This window comes from Schistocerca piceifrons, chromosome 1 (genome assembly GCF_021461385.2).
Source record: "Schistocerca piceifrons isolate TAMUIC-IGC-003096 chromosome 1, iqSchPice1.1, whole genome shotgun sequence".
In the NCBI taxonomy this organism is placed as follows: Eukaryota; Metazoa; Arthropoda; class Insecta; order Orthoptera; family Acrididae; genus Schistocerca; species Schistocerca piceifrons.
In genome coordinates, this window is record NC_060138.1 from 418,739,725 (window position 1) to 418,759,636 (window position 19,912).

Sequence of the window (19,912 nt, forward strand, 5' to 3'; positions counted from 1 at the left end):
CAGGGGAATGAGGTGAATTGATCTTTGAGGTCAAGGCAAAGGTGCTGCTTTATATCAAGGGTTACACTGGTTTTTCTTTGTTTTTGCTTTTTTAAATCTTATGGTACTTAACTGCTAAGGTCATCAGTCCCTAAGCTTACACACTACTTAACCTAAACACCCATGCCCGAGGGAGGACTCGAACCTCCGCCGGCATCAGCCGCACAGTCCATGACTGCAGTGCCTTAAACCGCTCGGCTAATCCCGCGCCGCAAGGGTTATAACGTCTCCCTATATGTCTTTAACTAGTGGCGAAATAATGTGCCTTTGGTCTGTATGCGTTTTCGGTCAGATGGATAGCTGCCTTCTGTAAAAAAACACTGAGTGAATGCATCAACGATGAACTTGAACAAGCGTCATGGGACGTCCAGCCCGAGCAAATACAACGATCAATACGGAACAAAACGAGATTTATATATAAAAGAAGAAGGAGGAGGAGGAAGAGAAGAAGAAGAAGAAGAATAAGAAGAATCCGAAAACGTTTATACACTGCTTCAGAGATTCTGGGAGGCGCGCCGGCTGCGGATCGAATCCGACCGGTAGATTAACGATGAGGGCCGGTGTGCCGGCCAGCCAGGATTTGGCTTTTAGGTGGTTTCCCACATTCGACTTAGTGAATATAGGGCTGGTATACACGTCCTACCTCAGTTATACGATTTGCAAATTTCTCGAAAATTTTCTCATACTTTCACATGTAAGAACACTAGACGGAGGTAGATGGGATACAATTCCGTGCTGGGGCGGATTGAGGGGAGGGGGTGATAACAGGAAGGACATCTGGCCACCCTCTACCATTAACAATGCCAAATCCACCCAAACATGTCGACCCTGTGAAGATACGGGATAAAGCTAGAAAAAACAGAAAGACGATTAGATGGACCTTTAACACAAAAATTGCAACGGCCTTGCTGCAGTGGATCCACCGGTTCCCGTGAGATCATCGGAGTTAAGCGCTTTCGGGCGTGGCCGGCACTTGGATGGGTCACCATCCAGGTCGCCATGTGCTGCTGCCATTTTTCGGGGTGCTCTCAGCCTTGTGATGCCAATTGAGGAGCTACTCGACCGAATAGTTGCGGCTCCTGTCAAAGAAAACCATCACAACGACCGGGAGAGCGGCGTGCTGACCACACGCCCCTCCTATCCGCATCCTCAACTGAGGATGACACGGCGGTCGGATGGTCCCGATGGGCCACTTGTGGCCTGAAGACGGAGTGCTTAACACAAAAATTAGCACTTGGAATTCATTTGCTCTAACTAGAAAAATATTTCATATCGATGTCGGTGACGGTTCGAATTCGGAATTATGTACAAAGGGCTCGTTTGCTGATCCATGTTTACTGGAAAGTTGACTCAGTAACACACTCTAGATCACAATACACTTATTTTTAGGACACAAAGCGATTACAGGCATTGGCTGCGAGTCAGCGTTGGTTTAAATCAATGGGTAAAGTTGAAAATTTGTTCCGGATCAGGATTCGTACCTGAGTCTCCTGTTTGGTAGGAATGTACGGTAATCAATGCGCAATCCAGACACAGTACATCTACATCTATATGGATACTCTGCAAAGCACATTTAAGGGCCTGGCAGAGGTTTCATCGAACCACCTTCACAGTTCTCTATTATCCCAATGTCGTATAGCGCGGAAAGAACGAACACCTATGTCTTTCTGTACGGGCTCTTATTTCCCTTATTTTATCGTGGTGATCGGTCCTCCCTATGTAGGTCGGTGTCAGCCAAATATTTTCGCATTCGAAGGAGAAAGTTGGTGATTGGACTGTAGTGAGAAGATACCGTCGCAACGAAAAACGCCATTCTTTTAATGGTGTCCAGCCCAAATCCTGTATCATTTCAGTGACACTCTCTCCCATATTTCGCGATAATACAAAACGTGCTGCCCTTCTTTGAACTTTTTCGGTGTACTCCGTCAGTCCTATCTGGTAAGGATCCCACACCGCGCAGCAGTATTCTAAAAGAGGACGGACAAGCGTAGTGTAGGCAGTCTCCTTAGTAGACCTGTTACATTTTCTACGTGTTCTGCCAATAAAACGCAGTCTTTGGTTAACCTTCCCCACAACATTTTCTATGTGTTCCTTCAAATTAAAATTGTTCGTAATTGTAATTCCTAGGTATTTAGTTGAATTTACGGCGTTTATATTTGACTGATTTATAGTGTAACCGAAGTTTAACGAATTACTTTTAGCACTCATGTGAATGACGTCACACTTTTCGTTGTTTATGGTCAACTGGCAATTTTCGCACCATTCAGGTACCTTTTATGAATCGTTTCGCAATTTGTTTTGATCTTCTGATGTCTTTATTAGTCGATAAACGACAGCGTCATCTGCAAACAACCTAAGACGGCTCTTCAGATTGTCTCACAAATCGTTTGTATATGTGCAGGGAGGAGACCCCCCCTCCAAAAGGGATCATTGCCGATAAAATTTTATTAAATAATTTTTCCATTCATAATGTACGGCCGTAACCGGCTTGGGCATACTGTGGCGGAAGGTGCTGGCCGGAAGACCCTGGTCGGCACATTCCTGCCACGTGCTCCTCGGTCAGACTCTAGTCCCACGGGTTGGTTGCGCTGACGAGGGTACGCTACTAGCAAGGCGCGTTGGCGGAATCAACCTTCCAATCAGAGACTAGTCGTGTTATCGCATGGGGACGCGGCCGGGAGTGGCGAGGGCGGCTTGGAAACAGCTCCGCGCCCTCTTAACTTCAGACCTCGGCCCCGAGTAGTCGTTCCTCTAGCCTCTGCCTCTATCCTCAAACCTCCTGATGAACAGACGGCAACCCCTCTTGGAGCTGCTCAGCCCTACGTAGGCACCCATGTACCATCGTTACATGAATAAACAGGATCCATTCCAGTTTGATTACTTTTAATTATCACAACGCCCACCGCTCCTGACCTCTATTCTGACGAACATATAGGTAAGGAACAGGAAAGGGCCTATAACACCAACTTTAGGGTAGGACTAACACGCCCAACGTCAGACTCAAATTCCAAACTTATCCACATACTACCAAGGTAGTGCCAATTGTCCGTTGTTCTCATTAATCGCGGCATTTCGTCGTTTCCCGTAAGAGTTCGAGCCTGTTGTGCACCTGCACTGAAGAGATCATTTGCAGTCCTCGCCATGTCCGAAAGAACACGCACCATATATGTGTAACTAAGGCGAGGACGTCCAATTATCTTTTCAGTGCAGATGCACACCCGGCTCGAACTTTTACGGAAGTAGACGAAATGCCGCAAGTAACGAGGATAATGGATGAGGGGCACTATGTTAGTAGTGTGTGGATAAGTTCGGAATTTGCGTCTGATGGGAGGTGTGGTAGGGTAACCCGTGGAGTTGAAACGAGTAATGTGTGCGGATAGCACATTGGTCAGCGCGTCTGCCTAGCAATCAGCGGACCCAGGTTCGATTATCAGTATGGCACAAATTCTCAGCAATTGATTTAAATGAATGCCCTTTCGCAGACTGCGTCTGTAATTCCTTTGTGTATCAATGCATAGTAGCTGCTGGATCAAAACTGTGTCTGTCCTTTCCGACATATCAGAGAGAATACATATAAATATTTTTTGATGATTAGTTTCAGTTATCTAAAAGCTGTAAGGTCTGTAACTAAAAAAACTTTACTGATCCGTGGTATACCACAATTAGCATGAAACGTAAAAATTTTACTCGCTGCGTTCCCCAGCAACCCGTGTGCAATAGACTGATCTCCGCTTGGAAAACTAAATACGCGTTTCCCCTTTTCTGAATAAATCATCAACAACATTTCTCAATAAGAAACTGAAATCATTAAATCTACGCTTATAACGCTGATTATGGGTATTTTTATAAATAGTAACTCTGCTACAGTAATGATTTTAAGCATTTTACCTCATTTAATATTATTTACACTTTGCCGCTTTTCTTTGTACATGCGCGTACGCATTCTTTACAGTACCCAAGCTCTGAATTCAGGGCGCCAGTCTTTTCCGACTTTTTATTGTAATATGGAGGCCACTACGAGAGACGAGGAGAGGGAGGGAGACACAGACCGACAGACAGACACAGAGAGATTACCTTTTCAAAACAGCCACGGAAACTTCTTTCCTACATGTCTCTAATCTGTTTACTTTTAAGCCGAAGATGCAATTCGGAGTAACGCTACTTTTTTTGATCACACGGAGAATGGTTCTGTAATGTGGAATGAGACAAAGGATGTACTTTTAATTTAAGTACAAAATGGTGGAATGATATTACATGCTGTATTACAGTGCTAATTCTAATTGTGAATTAACCCAAAACATTAAATTTGAGAGTATCTGTGAAGATACTTTTCAGTAGAATAGAAGGAGTTGCCTAACAGAAAGTTGTTTTAATTCAGTATCACTACGTTACACATTTTATGTGCTCTAGGAGGTAGCTGGGTACATGGGTATCCATGTATCTGACTTCTTTATTTACTAATACACACCTCTTGAGCTCCTTACAGAGGTGTTTTTTGTTCTAGTGTTACATTCACGTTTTTCACTATTTTTTGTGAAAAGAGAATACTGGTAGGCGCAATACCAAGAGCCATTAATGAATATTTGTATTTTGCAGTAGTTGTAAAATATCCACTTTTTTGACGAGGTATTTGCAAGGTATTCTTTAATTAAAACCAAGCATTATTTTACTAACACACTTCGGTTGTCTGAAATTGCGATCCTTGTAAGTTCAGTATCCCCAGGAAATGATTGGGTAACTTATAACAGAAAGGATATATACAGAATAAACTAATTTCTTCTTTTTAAATAGTTTGCAGCTATAATGACGGCAATTTCTCTTTCTCCGTACATAGAAAAATTAGACCAACAGACGCTTAGAAGCGGCACGAAGTTTCAACGATATTTCGAAAAACGTAAGTTAAGAGAAGAAATCTCCAATTACTCATACGAAAAGGGTTTTTTAGAGGCCGTTACCAGTCGAAGCGTTTGTTGACTACTTGAATTCTTTTAAATAAGCAACATGTTTCGGGGTGTAAACTAATCCTTGGATTAAAACCGCAATAAAACAGCATTTTACAAAAGTAAACATAGATATGAATGTAGTTCTGTAGAGTCTTGGTATGTGCGGTGACCATGCTGCATAGAAACAGGATAACCTAATATGAGGAGCTGTTCGCTTCATATGTTGATCTGCTGTTCAGATAAGCAATTTTTAAATAACGACTCACTTCGTTCATATGACTCTGTTGTAACTTCAAATTCCCTTTCTTTAGGTAAAGGCACTTACCTCTGTCCGGGCCGGGTTTCAGGACACGAATCCGATTGTCAGGTGTTACTGTAATACTCAATGAAGACTAAATAGGACACTAAAGAAAATTATTAAACTAAAAGGACCGTTAAAACTGTTGAGTAACTGACATTTTGGTTCATGCCGTGATTTCAGATTCTCTAGTCTGTGCCGTATTTCTGGACGTTGGTAACAGGTCGGGGTTATTTTTCCCGTTTAGCAGTTCAAATTTATGAATTTAGCAGCGTTTTTAGTGTTCCATACCTAAATAGGATCGCTTTGTTATATGTCTGCCTGTCTGAATGTTAAAAACACTTTTTTTTCAGGAACAGGAAGATATATCATGTTGAGATTTATGTCTAGTACTAACGTCCACAGGTCCTTGTTGGTATAAAAAATTGAAGCTCCAAGTCAACGTGATCAAAATATATGGCCATTTATGTCACATATTTTGATATCGGCAAACTCACTTATGAAAAGGTACAGGATAATTCCCGTTGACCTATAATCGTGAAATTTAGCAAGAAGCAATGCTTCACAATAAAACCAAAGGAAAAATTCGAAAATTGTTAATTTGTAATTATATCACAAGAAAAAAAATTTTTTACTTGTTATCAGTCTGTCCATCTTCTCAGGAACAGGTTGAAGTATCAAGTTGAAATTTATGCATACTGTAACAATCGTCAGCTTTCAAAGCCAACGCAGTCAAAGGATACGGCCATTTATGTTACCTATTTTGAAACTATAGGGTACTTCCTCTCGACGTAGAGTCAAGAAAGTTGGCAAGAAGAAAGGTTTTACAGTAAAAGTAAAGAAAAATACCTGAGAAAATTGATAACTTGTAATTACATTATACGAAAACATACAGTGGCGGTCAAAATAATAGAGCCACCTGGCAAAGGTTTGGAATAAATTGCACATTTATTACTTGACATGTTTGAACTATGATGGAAACCATTACAACCGAGTCACATTGTACTATAGTCAGTTATTTCGATAACACAACACAAAATAATCAGTAATAATCGATAATATTCAAAAGAATACCAGACCACAGGGTCAAAAAAATAGAGCCAATTGAAACAAATATATTGTACTTGATCTCAGTCTTATGAAACGTACAGGAACAGTCTTTTTTGCATAGGACTGCATTAGTACTTCGTGGGGTAACCCTTATTTTTGAGGATTGCCCTGCACCTCTTACCCATAGAGTCTACTAAACGCCTGCATTCGTCACTACTGATCGCATACCAGGCTCTCTGAATTTCTTCCCACAGTTTTTCTGACGATGTAGCTTTTGAGCGGTCAATTCTCTTGTCTAAGATCTCCCATAAGTTCTCAATGGGTGATGCGTCAGGGGACTGAGGTGGCCACTCTAATACTTCGATATTGTGCTCTTGAACAAACTGCCTTATGATCCTTGCAGTATGCTTTGGATCGTTATCGTGCTGAAATTTCCATTTCAGCGGCATTTCCTCTTCAGCATAAGGCAGCATCACATTTGCCAAGATGTCTTTGTACATTTCTGCGTTCATTATGCCGTTGATACGGTGTATTGGACCAATGCCGTACCACGAAAAACATCCCCATACCATAACACTTCCGCCACCGTATTTCACAGTTTTTAAAGTGTACTTGGGATTAAATTCCTGGTTTGGTGGGCGGCGCACATAGACTTTTCCGTCTGAGGCAAACCTATTAAACTTGGATTCATCGGACCAAAGGATGTTCCTCCACCAAGTATTAGGTTTTTGTTCATTTCTCCGGGCAAAGGCTAACCTTTTCCGAACATTAGCTTGTGAAACATGTGGCTTCTTTCTTGCAATGCGCCCATTCAATTTTGCAGATCTCAGTCGTCTTTGAATCGTTGAGGTTGATGGTTGAACATCATGTTCGTCGCTAAACAAAATGGCTTTCAGTCGTGGTGTTGACAAAAATGGGTCTTTCTTCACTTCCCTAGTGATGAGTCTGTCTACGCGAGGAGTAGTTACACGAGGTCGCCCCCTGTTCTCCACCTGCGGCTTTGTTTGTTTTGACCGTCTCATGGCGTTCTGGACTCGTTTTCGCGAAACGTGCAAGACATTGGCTATTTTATTCATGGACATCCCACTTTTGAACATCCGGAACATTACTATACGCTCATCTTCACTGGTATGCTTTGCTCTGCCCATCTAGACGAATGTAAACAAAACCACACGTCAATTTACATACAAAACAACTGCATAAAAATCAATTTAAAGGCACATGTGTAAAGCGGCTCTATTATTTTGACCCATAAGATTCTTACCTTTATGCCTCTTTTCACACGTCTAGCTCAAACGCTTCCTTTCGGACGACTAAAGATAGCAGCAACGTCTTCCCTGATGTTGTCTACAAGGGACTGACAACACGGCACTCGTGGCGATTTCGCGAACTAATAGATATCCTAGTTCTTAATCTCGTCAATAGAGGTGGCTCTATTATTTCGACCGCCACTGTATATCTTTTGTCATTTGTTATTCGACTTCAGACTTGAAATTAAAACCTTTTTTGTATCCCTGGGAACCATATATTGCCAGCATCAACGTCGATAGCAGTCAAAAATCGTGAGATTCTCGGTTCCCAGAATGGATGAAATGCTTGTACACACTATTAACTGTGTACGGAACCTTCAGCGAGAGTTTTACTCTCAGCTGGCCGATCTTATTTCTTTCAGGCCCTGTTTACCTCGAATCTTTACTGTCGACCGACATTTTTCGTGTCTCATCCGCACAGTCTCTCTCATACTACTGGATATACTTGTCAGGTTTTCTTCACGACTTGTGCGGTTTTGTCGTACGGAATTAAGGTATGTTTGGCCCTTCGACAGTTAAAGGAACTTTGATATTACAACTGCACCGGATTTTATTCGACATGAACAATCCAAGTAATAGTTGTGGATGACCGACTTGCACATGCGAAATCCACACACGTTTCTCAGTCAAAGATCATACTCTCTAACTAAATATTTGATTTTAATTTTTATGTCGCGCCAACTAATGCCTTTATGAATGTTACCAGTGTTCGAAAGCCTGACAACTGTACGATTCGTGGCGTCGAGAGACGCTGGCGCAGTGACATCTGACCAGCGTTTTTTTGCCCACTCTGCAGAATACAAAATGTCCTGCAGTCTCGTTTACGACGAGCGCTGCCGTAATCGCCTCGGGCGCAGTGCGACAGACGCGTACGTCTGCACCGAGCGGTGAATAAGCCAGCGCGCGCCTGGCAGTCGCCAAGAGCACGTGCGCGAATGCGGGCTTCATTACGCGAGCGACAGGTGAAAAGAGGAGGGGGTGGCGCAGCCCACTGCCGTCAGCTGGGCGGCGGACAAGCGGCCGGCCAGATTACAAAGAGGCGAGCGGACAATGCGCCGGCGGGCTCAAAAACGCCGATAATGGGAAACATCCATCCCCGGCTGGGAGCAGAGTCCGGAGTACCGTGGGGCCGGCCGCTAATAACGCCAGTGTGGCGGGCTGCTGCAGACGCCGTTTCCCGATAATATTAATACCGCCCGGCCAGGACTCTACAAGGCTCACCTGTTCGCCGCACCCAATGAGACGCACTGTGGCTACAAGCCTGGCTGCTCTCGGATATTATACACAGCTTTGAATTACGAATTCCGTGAAAGTGAATCGAGATGTATTTCCATGCAAATGTGTCTTGCTCAATGTAAACGGCACGGGAATTAGGAAAGCAAAATTATGGCACCAATACCAGAGTGATCAACAGAATGGCTTACCTTTCTCCAATTTTTGTCGGACATTTTTCACGGGGCCTTTGTTGTTCGTTCATTTCCTTCAAGTATTACTCGACAAAAGTGTGTAGTCATGTCCCAGTTTATATACCTCGAAGTGCAAGCATCGAAAGTTATCGCGGGAAATGGCTTTACGAACAGGTGCGATTGCTGATTGCTGTAAGGAGACAAGAGTGACAGAGCCGACGGAGAAGGCGACGGAATGTACAAGCAAAACGTTAAAGAGCTGAGTAGCTCGATGATGTGATGATGTGCAAATGACCAACCGAGGGACACAATGCCCAGTAGAATAGAATTCAAGTATCTACACTAAAGAAGAATCAAGTGCACTCAATGAATATTCCATTGCCGATAGAGCGAATGTGTTGCTAAGCAGCAATAGAAGGAAATAGCTACCTTACGGAAACTTCACAGTTTTAGTCACAAGAAATGGACTTCAATATTCGCACAGAAACACTGAGAAAAATCGTTCCGTCTATCTGATTTGGTATTAAAAGGTACCAGAATAAACGACCGACGCGCAAAAGAGTCAATAACATTATATTTTTATGAAAAAATGATGCAACATAATTAAAGTAAGCCGGCCGAGGTGGCCGAGCGGTTCTAGGCGCTACAATCTGGAACCACGCGACCGCTACGGTCGCAGGTGCAAATCCTGCCTCGGGAACGGATGTGTGTGATGTCCTTAGGCCAGTTAGGTTTAAGTAGTTCTAAGTTCTAGGGGACTGATGACCTTAGAAGTTAAGTCCCATAGTGCTCAGAGCCATTTGAGCCAATTAAATTAAGCAGTGGCTTCTTTACAAGAAAACATGAATTCGTACACATTACATTGTGAATAAATGTTGTCAGTGAGCGAATAGAGCACTGTCAAATGATAGTCCTGGTCAGTGTTCACTTGAGTTGCTACATATGGAATTACCTTGTACAGGGTGAACCAGAAGTTCACCGACAAACTTTCGGAGGTTGTTCAGGGATAAATTTCGAGTATTTTGGTATAAGGGACGCACGCTCTCCGGCAGCTTGTTACTACGTGATAATGTAATTAAGATTTCCCCAATCATGCTCGAGTCTGAGGAAAACCTTCACAATAGTGAAGCCTGTAATACGCAATGATAAAAAAGTATAACACAAAACACACTATTTAAATCTCCCAGTACCTTGTACACGAGATGAAGAAAATACTGGACAAACTAAAAGTGAGCTGTACGACGGCCCTCGAGTAGGAGCAACACTGAGCACTGCAAGAGTGTATCCACAAGATATAAAACACACAAAACGCCCACACCTACAATGGCAGTGGTACTTAGGACTGGTTACCAAAAAATTAACACGAGATTGAGAAGTAATATTTTCATAGCTGTTGGAGTCAAAGAACCTTCAAAACTGCCAGGCACGTAAGTCTGAACTGCACAGTAGTCATGCAGATCTATATACACTATTTGGTCAAAAGTATCCAGACACCTGGCTGAATATAAGTTCGTGGTGTCGGCCCACCCTTAGCCTTGATGACAGCTTCTACTCTCGCAGGCATACGTTAAATCAGGTGCTGGAAGGTTCCTGGGGGAATGGCAGCCCATTTTTCACGGAGTGCTGCACTGAGGAGAGGTATCGATGTCGGTCGGTGAAGCCTGGCACGAAGTCGGCGTTCCAAAACATCCCAAAGGTGTTCCGTAGGATTCAGGTCAGGACTCTGTGCAGACCAGTCCATTAAAGCGATGTTATCGTCGTGTAACCACTCCGCCGCAGGCCGTGCATTAAGAACGGGTGCTCGATCGTGTTGAAAGACGCAATCGCCATCCCCGAATTGCTCTTCAACAGTGGGAAGCAAGAAGGTGCTTAAAGCTTCAATGTAGGCCTCTCCTGTGATAGTGCCACGCAAAACAACAAGGGGTGCATGCCTCCTCCATGGAAAACACGACCACACCATAACACCACCATTTCCGAATTTTATTCTTGGAACTACACACGCTGGCAGATCATGTTTACCTGGCATTAACCATAACCACACCTTGCCATCGGATCGCCACATTGTGTGCCGTTATTCGTCATTCCACACAACGTTTTTCACTATTTAATCGTCCAACGTTTACGCTCCTTGCACCAAGCGAGGCGTCGTTTGGTATTTATAGGCGTCATGTGTGGCTTATGAGCAGCCGCTCCATCATGAAATACAAATTTTCTCAGCTCCCGCTTAGCTGTCATAGTACTTGTAGTGGATCCTGATACAGTTTGGAATTCCTGTGTGATGGTCTGGATAGAAGTATGCCTGTTACACATTACGACCGACTTCAGCTGTCGGCGGTCTCTGTGAGTCAACAGACGAGGTCGACCTGTACGCTTTAGTGCTGTTCGTCGCCCTTCACGTTTCTACTTCATTATCACATCGGAAACAGTGGACTTAGGGATGTTTAGGAGTGTGGAAATCTCGCATACAGACGTATGACACAAGTGACACTCAATCATCTGACCACGTTTGTAGTCCGTGAGTTCAGCAGAGCGCCCCGTTCTGGTCTCTCTCGATTGACTACTGAGGTCACCGATATGGAGTACGTGGCAGTAGGTGGCAGCACAATGCACGTTATATGAAAAACGTATGTTTTTGAGGGTGCCGCATACTTTTGATCATATAGGGTACATCTGTTCATCTCGTGCAAAAGTGAATGCTGTGGTGAACAACAATAAGTATCCTTTCAAAGAATCGGCAGAAGCATCTGACTGCAAAACAATTCTAATGCAAGCACAGAACATCTTGCACAAGGATCGCGAAGACCAGATAAGAGAAATTAGGACTCGTACAGAGGCATATAGACAATCGTCTTCCCCTAGCTCCATTTGCAGCTGGAACAGGTAAGGGAATGACTAATAGTGGTACAAGATGCACTAGAACAAGCACCGTATCGTAGCTTGAGGAGTAGATATGTAAATATAGATCTTAGCCTGTTGCATACGATTGTTGCGCTTAGACGACAGGCAAGTGTGACATCACCAAGCCTTCTACGACATTGTTCGTACTTCATACTAGAGTAAATTGTTTTGCCAATTTATATTCATATGAATGAGGAAGCAAATAGGCCGTGTACTTTACAAAGGAACCATCTGGGCATTTCCTTAATATTGATGGCCGGACGGCTATTTGAAGCTCGGTGACTCCGAATACGAGCCCACTGTCGTAACAACTGTACCGCTACCTCATTCTATACAAGCGAGTGCAGGTCCGTAATGGATGGAGTGTGCAGAGGGGCGCCCGACCCAACCCGATAATTGCCCAGACCAGCCCCTTTTCGCTTTGTGCACCGCAGCCCGCAAAGAGCTGCGCCACATGGTTTGCATATACTGCGGCAGGAGGAAATTTGGCGTGATGCAAATCCACGCACAGCACGCCCGGCTTTCCCCCACAGCGAGCGCGACGCCCGGGGAGCCCTTAAATGGCCTTTCCTCTGTTTCGCGTCTCTTTTTGATACGTAATCGGATTCATTTTTCCCCTAACCGCCCGCCCGTCGGCGTCACCCGCCATCCCTTTTTCTGCATTATTCAGGTACGGAGACATGTGGGCACCTACGGGCGAGCAGTGCGACGGTAATAGGGAGGGGAGAATGTGTGGCTTTTCCCTAGCGGTGGCTTTGAGCCGCGACGCGAGTGCCCCGGGAACTCTTTTCCGATGCCGGCGCGTCGCTGGCTGCCCAGGAGACCAGCCCGGCTGATTTGCCTAATTGTGCGCGCCGTCTCCAGCGGGGGCAGACGTGGAGGCGGTGCCGTCCTCTTCCGCGCGGCCAGCTGTCTGATCAATACGACTGTCCGCCGTCAGCAGCTGCTGCTGCTCGAGCGTCACTTGCTGCCGACAGCAACATCGCTTCTGAGGGAGCCAGTCTGGAGCAACAGAATCTTCAAAAATACAGGGCGAGGCAAAAATATAACAGCAATTTTTTTCGCAGATTAAACCGTGGCGTCCCGATATTCCATTGAGGAACGACGGAAGATAGCGATCATTTAGTTCTCAAGTATCGTACAAGAAAAATTCAAGGCCTGAGACGAACTTGATGCACCATCACTCCTGAAAATTGGTAGGATCTACGAAATGTTTGTAATGATACTGTCCGTTCAGGATGATTTCAACGGAAACAGCGGTAGAAAGAGGTCTGTTCAAACTCAAGAGAATATCATCCCCGTCCAGGGAGCGATGGTAGCCAGACTAACCAAGTCCTCGCACCCACTTGCTCTAGAGACTAACGTATCTCAAGGGTCAGTGGTTAAAATTCTGCATGATGATTTAGGTTCAAAAATGGTTCAAATGGCTCTAAGCACTATGGGACTTACCATCTGAGGTCATCAGTCCCCTAGACTTAGAACTACTTAAACCTAACTAACCTAAGGACATCACACACATCCATGCCCGAGGCAGGATTGTAACCCGCGACGTAGCAGCAGCGCGGTTCCGGAATGAAGCGCCTAGAACCGCTCGGCCACAGCAGCCGGCACCATGATTTATGAATGAAGCGAGATCACTTGCAGGTTGTGCAGCAGCTCACAAAGGTGAAAAGCAAGTACGTGTGAGTGCTGGACAAATTATCTTGGAAATGGTGCACCTGGAGTCTAGCATCCTGCTCATGTTTTCTGACGAAGTAACATTCCACATCAGCGGCCGTGTGAAAAGTACAAATGTGTCATCTGGGCGACCGAACACCCCCTGGAAGCTCGACAGCACGTGCGGGATCCCTCCAAGCTGAATCTTTGGCATGCAGTGCGCAAATACGGAATCACTGGACTCTAATTTTTTGAAGAACAAACCGACAGGGGAGGTAATTACTTTGCCCTGCTCAGCACATTAATGGAGAAGAACGCACCACTTGCCATTCCCCAGAGAACGGGGTCCCAGCCCATTACAGTGACATGATTTGGGATTACTTGAACGACGTGTTCGGTAAACGATGTATGGGTAGACGTGATCCCCTACCATCGCCATCCCGTTCACCCGACCTGACGCCATGCGATTTTGGCTGTGGGGCATTTTCTAGGATCGTCTCTATACCAGCAACTCTAGCAACTTGGACGACCTGAAGTACTGCAACACTGAGTCCATCGCTTCTATCATTACCCAAATGGCCCAGTGCGCCTTACAATGAACAATGGACAGACTCCACAAGTGCACTGAGAAGGATGGGTGCCAAACTGAAACCATGTAATCAAATCCCTGCCTTGCAGTTTCATTTGATAACGTACTTGCTTAATGGTACCATATTTTTTCCTCGCCCTGTACAATCATGTTTTGTAGTGATGATTCAATTCCTAAATACCCAGTTAGGTGGACGATTGGTTGAAATACTGCCACATCAAAAGATGCTGTTAAAATACGAGGCCTGTTTTTTTTCAATGTCCGATAGGTCGCGAAATTAAAACCACAGAGAAAAACCGGTGAAGTTTTGCACAGATGGGTTGCAGAGTGCTTCCTGTCGATCGCATCTCATCGCATTTTCCCGTACTGAGAGCGTAAAGATGCCTAGTACAATTGTCTCCCGCCAATTGTGAAGTGATGCTGTCATGCAGTTTCTTCATGCTGCGCGATTCCGCCTGATTTCATGACACCACATAACGCAAATGTCACGCGTAGCGGCAAAGTGCGGCAATGGTACAGGAACTTTGTAGCAGGACGTGCAGATGTTCACAATGTACGAAGTTTATTCCCAGTAGCGAATATGAGCTACCATCAGATGCATAATGGAATGACGACAATGAAAATTTGTGTCGGACTGGGACTCGAGCCAGATTTTCCGCTTATCGGGAGCAGTCGGGATTATGCTATCCCAGCCCAACTGAAGGCCAGACCCAAACTTCCATATGTCGTCATCCACATTTCTACAACATGTACTTGTACATCCCTATGCAGAGGGGAGGCATTTTAATTAAAAGACGGTTGCCCAGTGTCGACGGATAAATACGATAGTGCATAGTACGTCAGAATAACACAGGCATTGCAATATCGTGTTCACAGCACAGGCTGTCAGCGATTTCAGAAAATCGTCTACGACGGGCAATTCAGAACAAGCCTCGGTCGCACACTACAGCTTCAACAAAGCTATTTCTGCAGCGTTTTCTGTGTGAAGTGTTTGACCACATACTGTACAGCCCAGACTTGGCTTTCTCGGATTTTCATATCTTTGTTCACATGAAACGCTGACTATAAGGAGAGCATTCTGGCACAGACAACAAGCTACAGATAAGAGAAGAGAATTGGTGGAAACCACAGGTGGATGCCCTCTACGATGAGGGTAATGCGAAGTTGTTACCACACGACTATGTGGGGAAGTAGGTAGCTTAATGCTGCTGATAGATTTTCAGTTTTCCATTTCGTGACCGGTTGGATCTTGAAAGAAAATAGCCTTCATATTTTATGACACTATTAATAGTTTTGACATAGTGATAGGTCTGCTCTTATTCAATTACATCAATATAAGTACTAATGTGTAAACCTGTGATATATATATATTGTTTTAGAAAAATGGTCCTTACAGTGAAAAGTTCAAAGATAAAACTAACGAAACATTAAACATTCAGGGTGTTCAAAAGTGTCACCATTTAAGCTCATATCATGCACAATTCAAAAGCAGTAGTTGATTTCTACACACAGTTTGAGTTAGATGTGCATGTACTATATTTAAGTGTGTTACCAATTTTGTGACACTGCCAGCGTTAGCAGCAGTATATAATTTTGTGTTAAAATGGAAGAATGTTTGCTAAAAATTAAATTAATCATCTGAAATTGTGCTAACAGTTTATTTACCAACAGCGTTGGAATTTGCATACAAAGACATACAGAGAACAAATCCAGCACCAGAGCACGAAGTACCCAGAGAATTAGAGACCAGTATGAATTTACGGGCAGACCAATGCTTCAATCACAATCGTATTCTCTAAAGGAGATCTAAGTCACTGCTGATATGTAAAATTAGTCTTCCATTTAAACTTCTGTTTGAAAATAAACTTGTGGCAGGGAGATGGGTGGGGTCGGTTAGAATAGCAGCGCAGCCGGAGCTACGTCTGTGTCAATGTTTTATTGTGAACACGTTTTTTCCGCCGTCAGACAAATAAATTAAGCAGGAAGGTCCCAGCGTCACGATACAACATTGAGATTGCTCTGCGATTTGCGACAGTATGGGTCTGACAATGAGTATTTGGTCACCTGAAAATCAAAAGGAATGGCACGTTTCACAAATGTAATATAATGTTTGTAGTTTTGATTCAGTTTGAATTACCCTGTTACAAACGTACTCCCCCGGCAGCAGTATCTTCATTGGGTGAGGAGTAACAGGGAATGAGCTGTGATTGAACCCAGCCGGCACACCATGTAGAAAGCCTGGGCTATACACATGAGCCCCGTTGTTGCATTGTGGCGAGTAGGGCATTCCGGTGTGTATATCAGAGTACGCCCTTCGCTTAGATTGTCCCTTACATCAGCCACTCTTTTTGCTAGCAGAATGTAGATGGAGAGACACGACAAAGGCCACTCAGCGTAGTCGCTGACAAAGCAGAGCAGAGCCTCATCTGTTATTCGAGCATGGGCCGTAACCCCATTATGAAAAATGTTACGGTGAACGTTTCCAGTCACATTTCACGACAATAATGACGAATGCCGGAATGAGAAAATTTAAGTAGGGTTCCTTTGTATTTTCTGCGATTGAATTTACGCTGTAATGTTGTCCTTTAGATAATAATGTTACGCTAGCCGGATATATGAAACATTATTTTCGTTCCGTAGAACTCTTTATGCAACAGAGGATTTGTTTCCTAAAAAAAAAATTAAAAAAAAATGTGTGCGACCACAACGATTCATTGAAATACAACTTAACAGCGTTATTCAAACTAAAATCCTACCCTCGGAAATTACCTCATACTGAAATAATAAAAAGAAAAGAAACTAATGAAAATAGGAATGAACATGCTGAAGGCATTTGCACCTTGTGAGTTATAAGTAAAAGGGGCTGGTCTCGGTAATCTTATACGGAATAAAAAGAATTCAATTGAGTGGTACTGATTGAATGCAAAGCTTACATTCTGAATCCAGTAATCTGCCAATCGTGTTCCCGACAAGGAGACACATGTTAATGATGTGTATCACGGTTTAATTTCTGTATGCTAGCACCTAGTTACTTAAATATCTGAAAAATTGTGTAAAGTATTACCTAATGTACTATATTTCACAGGACAAAATTATATGTAAACGAAATAATTTCCTTCTAAGATTTCTTTTCAAGTTGTTTGAGGTCTGAAGAAATGATACTACAGTATATGTAGGAAAGTATTTTTCAATATCAAATCTATCTGATCCGAGGTTATTTAAATTTTCTGCGTAATCATTTGCACAGTTTAACTATACCTAGTGCTGACGTAAGTGCACTTTTTCATTCTATACGAGTCACTGGAGATTTTAATCGGGAAGGAGAGAAATCTCTCATACCCGACAATGATGTTGCCTACAGAGACAGCGAATCATTGTCTTGAAACAGACAGGAAACAAGTACTGTGGTAGTATGTCTGGCTGATCGAATTCATTGAAAAGGTGAGGTCTTTTTTGCGTGAACCCCACGCAAATACTAACAACTTACCTCTGGTTTCAGGGCCAAAATTAATACTTAGGCAGAGGACACCTGGAATTTACGGAAGTGAATTTCCTACTCGGGCGACGAATTCTACAACCAGACGATTAATCTCATCCCGTTACAGAAACCCCTCAGTACATGATGGAAGTGGTTTCGGAGAAATACGAAACGACTAATTAATGATCGGAAGACTGAAGCAGCTCAGGGTTCTCGGAAATACACGTCTGATACCTTGGTACCACACACCATTAAAGGCCGTTATATCAGGAGACGCCTGTGCCTTAGCCGTACAGCGAAGGTTGGACTCCGCAAATTAGCAGTCATTCCAAAGCTCCAGTTAGCTATTATGGAATTTTCTGATACTCTTGGGTAGTAACGTAAGCGAAAACAATATTTTGTTGTGCTCGTTTGTGCTACCGTTGCTGATGATAATATAAAATAAATTCGTACATAATCACGTCAGCTACCATGGTGCAGACTGCTTTATTGGTAGCACGAGGGCGTGCTGAAAAGTAATGCCTCCGGAATTTTTACGTGAAAGCTCTTAAAGTTTTTCATTAAATAAATCAAAATTCACTGAAATTTTTACATCTTTCTTCTTCATGTCTATATATTTGCAACCCTCCGCCGCTAGAGGGCACTGAATTGTAGCGTATAAGATGGCGGCGTGTAACTTAACTACGTAGGTGCGTGAGGAACAGCGTGCTGTGCTGTATTCGAGTGTCGAATTCGAAGAGTTCCTCAACACATGGAGCATCCTCTTCTTCAACATCACAATGCCAGACCACACACACGAGCGCTGAGACACCTGCAACAATCCGACGCCTTTGGATCGCTGACATCGATCATCCTCCACACAGTCTCGACTACGTTCACTGGATTTTCATCTATTTCCAAAACTTAAAGAACACCTCCGAGGGCTTCAATCTGATAATGACGAAGTGGTGCAAGCAAGTGTGAGGTTGCGGATGTGTCAGAAAAGTATAACATTCTACAATGGCGGTATCTGTCCCCCGTTGGGAAAAATGTGTTCGTCGCCAGGGTGTCTATGAGAAATAAATATGTAGACACGAAGAATGAAGATATAAAATATAAAGTTCGCTTTACTTAAAACGCTTTAAGATTTTTCACATAAATATTTGAAGGCGTTACGTTTCAACACGCCCTCGTACCGACAGCATTTTTTGAGTGTCGTCAGGTGACGTGTGTCAAAATGGTTCAAATGGCTGAAACACTATGGGACTTAACATATGAGGTCATCAGTCCCCTAGACTTACGACTACTTAAACCTAACTAACCTAAGGACATCACACACAACCAAACCCGAGGCAGGATTCGAACCTGCGACCGCAGCATTAGCGTGGCTCCGGACTGAAGCGCCTAGAACCGCTCGGCCACAACGGCCGGCGCTGCAAGCTCCATAAATGACAAACAACAATGGAAAGTGAGATACATTAGTATTATTCTTAATGAATCGACATAGAGGTGCTACAGAAAGAGTACTGAATATGAAATTAATATTTAATGCACCATCGGTATTGGCATTATTCTAAAAGGGGCACAGGAAATTAGCGATGGCAGTTTCAATAGAGCAATTTCAGAATTCGCCACAAGTGATTTAGAGAAAGTACGAAAAACCTTACTCAGTATGCCCGCACACGTAGTGAAGCACGAGACTACTCAATTTGAGTCCAGGTTCTTAAACATTGTACCATTTTGTATCATACTCTTCACAACACGATGGGGAAGAACATAGAACTTGCTTAGAGACCAGAGTCTTTCTTTTATCTGTCACAGTAGCCAACGTTGTTAATTCAACGCTATTGCGATGTAACTGAATTTTACGGAGGGAGAAACTTTTTATTCTAGTATCTGGTCGTCGAGGGTGTAGGGTGCTTACGGGGGAGGGGAGAGAGAAGATGATTGAAGACGGTGTTTTAACATTCTGTTTTAGATTACCGAACCTCTTCTCATTTTCTCATAGAGTGATGACTGGCGACACACCATCCATCATACGGAAACGGCTCCTCTCAGCCTGTAAGCAACGTGCCATTCTACTGTGCTTTAAAACAGATGTGTGACACTGGCACGGCGACCTGTGGCGTGTGTGTGTCACAATAATGCGTCATATGTTTCAAAGCACTCTGTAATGATACGTTGGACATATGTCATCTGGCCGTATTCTGCAAACGTAATCGGTACCTTATTATACTTTACTTTAGAAGTGTTACGCGTAAAGGAA

The 19,912-nt window shown here is 43.6% G+C and overlaps 1 protein-coding gene across 1 annotated transcript in view; it reads right to left on the reverse strand.

Annotated features, from left to right (window-relative positions):
* Positions 1–19,912, reverse strand: part of LOC124731761 — a 764,200-nt gene that overhangs the window by 132,112 nt on the left and 612,176 nt on the right. The gene's annotated exons all lie outside the window — the stretch shown is intronic.